Below are 4,499 nucleotides of genomic sequence, written 5' to 3'. Positions count from 1 at the left end.
AAGCAAGGTCTGAGAACCAACAGAAACATCCACACGCCGATTACTTTAGTGTTTTGAGAGAATTCCCTTTCTTGGAACGAGATTGCATGAAATAATCTTCAGGGCTTGAACAATTCCATGGTAAAAAGGCACCTATCAACATTGTAGCCAACACAATATAACAACTGTTTCTGCCCGGTGACCTTTCACGTGTGAGGCGAACGTAATAACCACTACACCACAGAAACAGATACTTACAGTTGATTTTTCTGTAATGAAACTGCTCAGAACTGGCTATTCCAAGGGCCTCTGGCTTTAGATTTCTTTCATGCAACCTGCCCAACATCCCTAGCTGAACGCTCGTACATGCCATGCAAGACCAGAATTTTTGTAAAATTCGTAAAGAGAAATGTTTGGTATTAGCTCAGACTGGGCAGGGCTGAAGCATGAGACTCTAGCGCCATACAAGACCAGAATTTTTGTAAAATTCGTCAAGAGAAATGTTTGGTATTAGCTCAGACTGGGCAGGGCTGAAGCATGAGACTCTAGCAAAGAATTATCCACTACTGCAAAGAAAAAATTGATGTTGGCTTTGAAACGCAAACTTCAAAACAACTTGAAAAGAGTACCAAGAAAAGGGCTTGTCCGGGATTTGAACCCGGGACCTCTCGCACCCAAAGCGAGAATCATACCCCTAGACCAACGAGCCCTCAAAATCCTCTTACCTCTCAAAAGCTAATACCGGCTCTAAGCCCGCAATGAAGATCATGCTGGTATCTTTATCATACTTGATCTGTGAATACGCATGAAAATCAGTCTCAACTTACCCGTTCGCAAACGATAGCACTATCATTTACAAGTGTCTCCTTTTATTTCGTCCCAGCTTTGGACACGTCTTACAGGAAGTCAGCCCTTATTTATATATTTCTGCAGTGGCTGAAGCTTAATGAGAAAGAGTAATAAGTTGTTCCTAACAACATAAGAAACACATTGTGCATTTTCTCTCAAATACTCATTCACTTTGTGCCAATAGAAATACCAAGGTGAAGACCTAGGCCACAGATTCAAGCTAAAGATCTTCCTGTTGAATGCAAGGCGCAATAAAAACTGCATAATGCTGGACTAAAGCATTCCTTGCATAGCCTCTAACATCATAACATAACTGAGCTGCTAGCAGCAAGCTAACCAATATCTTTCTGAAATGAGAATTACATGTGCTTATCTGCTCAATCAGTGCTCGATGAGGCTCGATCAGGCGAGACTTAGAAAAGGTGGAAAGGGTCCAAGTGGATGCCCCTTCCTTTTTAGGGTGGGTCCTGCTGACTATCATAGGATTGCTTGTAAAAGTGGTCAGGGTCAGAGGAAAAGCTGCCAACACTTCTTAGCGTTCTCTATAGATGCAGCCATTTTCTGTGTCTGTAATTTCGGCCTTTTCCCAGAAGTCTCTATTCTGCCTATGCAAATTAACAAAAGCAGTGCTTATTCCTCACTTGCTCAAATGTCCTTCCTGTCCAGAAAGCTCTGATTAAGCATGCTTATTTTCTTTTTCTGGGATATTTTAAATTGTTTCGCTGTCCAGTCTGTGGCAGTAGAAAGCTGCTTATGATGCCAGGTTTTGATGAATCCCCAAGGTACAAGTACAGAGGAATATATCAGTCTGTAGGATATGGAACTTTTAGCTAACACATCACAATATGTGATGCTTGCCAAGAAAACACTACATTCTGGAGCGCTGATGATCAGAACATTCTGCTCCTAAAGGATAGAAAAGACAGCTTGATTGAAATAAAGTCTGTTTATATTGATGCTCTCTCTCTCCCTATATATACATACATGCGTACACACACACACACACACAGGTATGCCATGCATTTCTTCAGATATGTTTCAACCATTTACCATTTATTGGAGAATCCCTACTTTTCAAGTGACTGCAAATGAAGTCATCTCTGGCACTTTGTGTGCAAAGTAAGAGACACACATGACACCTTTTTATAAAAGTCATCGGTTTCTTTGTTACTGTGTACTTTCAAAGCATGGGGCTTTCACACGCCAGGTAAACCTGATTACCACTACACAACAAAAGCAGATGCAGCTTTCTTATCTATGTCGTGATAGAACAGTTGTGAATTGAGTAAAAGAAGGGCCCTGATGTGATACTTTTTACATGCAGCCTGTAAGATAGTCAAACATGCAGGCTAGGAAGGAAGATGCAAATATAAATGTATTAGAAAAACACCTAAAGGCGAGTGATATGCTTTCATTCATGCATGGCTAGGAAAAATCACCATACTGTTGCAAACATTCTTACACCACCGACTGGAAATAAATGATTCTGACATTAAACGTAAAGGTGACAATGCATTTGTATCATCACCTTGAGAAGAATCATCTTGGAATTGAGCCGAGGGCCTCTGCACTCAAAGCCAGAAACACTCCACTAAAATAAGATTCCGGTTGGTGCCAACAATTCTCCATGTTAATGCTTGTTCTAGGTGAGCAGTGAACCGATTGCAGGGCTCTTTTGAAAGCAAGGTCTGAGAACCAACAGATACATCCACACGCCGATTACTTTAGTGTTTTGAGAGAATTCCCTTTCTTGGAACGAGATTGCATGAAATAATCTTCAGGGCTTGGACAATTCCATGGCAAAACGGCACCTATCAACATTGTAGCCAACACAATATAACAACTGTTTCTGCCCGGTTTCAAACCGGGGACCTTTCGCGTGTGAGGCAAACGTGATAACCACTACACTACAGAAACAGATACCTACAGTTGATTTTTCTGTAATGAAACTGCTCCGAACTGGCTATTCCATGGGCCTCTGGCTTTAGATTTCTTTCATGCAACCTGCCCGACATCCCTAGCTGAACGCTCGTACATGCCATGCAAGACCAGATGTTTGGTATTAGCTCAGACTGGGCAGGGCTGAAGCATGAGACTCTAGCAAAGAATTATCCACTACTGCAAAGAAAAAATTGATGTTGGTTTTGAAACGCAAACTTCAAAACAACTTGAAAAGAGTACCAAGAAAAGGGCTCGTCCGGGATTTGAACCCGGGACCTCTCGCACCCAAAGCGAGAATCATACCCCTAGACCAACGAGCCCTCAAAATCCTCTTACCTCTCAAAAGCTAATACCGGCTCTAAGCCCGCAATGAAGATCATGCTGGTATCTTTATGATGCTTGGTCTGTGAATACGCATGAAAGTCAGTCTCAACTTACCCTTTCTCAAACGATAGCACTATCATTTACAAGTGTCTCCTTTTATTCCGTCCCAGCTTTGGACACGTCTTACAGGAAGTCAGCCCTTATTTATATATTTCTGCAGTGGCTGAAGCTTAATGAGAAAGAGTAACAAGTTGTTCATAACAACATAAGAAACACATTGTGCATTTTCTCTCAAATACTCCTTCACTTTGTGCCAAAAGAAATACCAAGGTGAATACCTAGGCCACAGATTCAAGCTAAAGATCTTCCTGCTGAATGCAAGGCGCAATAAAAACTGCATATCGCTGGACTAAAGCATTCCTTGCATAGCCTCTAACATCATAACATAACTGAGCTGCTAGCAGCAAGCTAACCAATACCTTTCTGAAATGAGAATGACATGTGCTTATCTGCTCAATCAGTGCTCAATCAGTGCTCAATCAGGCGAGATTTAGAAAAGGTGGAAAGGGTCCAAGTGGATGCCCCTTCCTTTTTAGGGTGGGTCCTGCTGACTATCATAGGATTGCTTGTAAAAGTGGTCAGGGTCAGAGGAAAAGCTGCCAACACTTCTTAGCGTTCTCTATAGATGCAGCCATTTTCTGTGACTGTAATTTCGGCCTTTTCCCAGAAGTCTCTATTCTGCCTATGCAAATTAACAAAAGCAGTGCTTATTCCTCACTTGCTCAAAGGTCCTTCCTGTCCAGAAAGCTCTGATTAAGCATGCTTATTTTCTTTTTCTGGGATATTTTAAATTGTTTCGCTGTCCAGTCTGTGGCAGTAGAAAGCTGCTTATGATGCCAGGTTTTGATGAATCCCCAAGGTACAAGTACAGAGGAATATATCAGTCTCTAGGATATGGAACTTTTAGCTAACACATCACAATATGTGATGCTTGCCAAGAAAACACTACATTCTGGAGCGCTGATGATCAGAACATTCTGGTCCTGAAGGATAGAAAAGACAGCTTGATTGAAATAAAGTCTGTTTATATTGACGCTCTCTCTCTCCCTATATATACATACATGCGTACACACACACACACAGGTATGTCATGCATTTCTTCAGATTTGTTTCAACCATTTACCATTTATTGGAGAATCCCTACTTTTCAAGTGACTGCAAATGAAGTCATCTCTGGCACTTTTTGTGCAAAGTAACAGACACACATGACACCTTTTTATAAAAGTCATCGGTTTCTTTGTTACTGTGTACTTTCAAAGCATGGGGCTTTCACACGTCAGGTAAACCTGATTACCACTACACAACAAAAGCAGATGCAGCTTTCTTATCTATGTCGTGATAGAACA

At 41.4% G+C, this 4,499-nt stretch overlaps 1 non-coding gene across 1 annotated transcript; it reads right to left on the bottom strand.

Moving 5' to 3' along the window:
* Positions 1 to 3,017: 3,017 nt before the first annotated feature.
* TRNAP-UGG (transfer RNA proline (anticodon UGG)) lies at positions 3,018 to 3,089 on the bottom strand. Its single transcript has one exon. It is a non-coding gene; the product is annotated as a tRNA-Pro (tRNA).
* Between the last annotated feature and the right edge of the window lie 1,410 nt (positions 3,090 to 4,499).

The sequence above is a fragment of the Triturus cristatus genome, chromosome 8, assembly GCF_964204655.1.
Source record: "Triturus cristatus chromosome 8, aTriCri1.1, whole genome shotgun sequence".
NCBI lineage: Eukaryota > Metazoa > Chordata > Amphibia > Caudata > Salamandridae > Triturus > Triturus cristatus.
The sequence above is the reverse complement of the archived record's forward strand: the minus strand, read 5'-3'. Positions and strand labels throughout refer to the sequence as shown.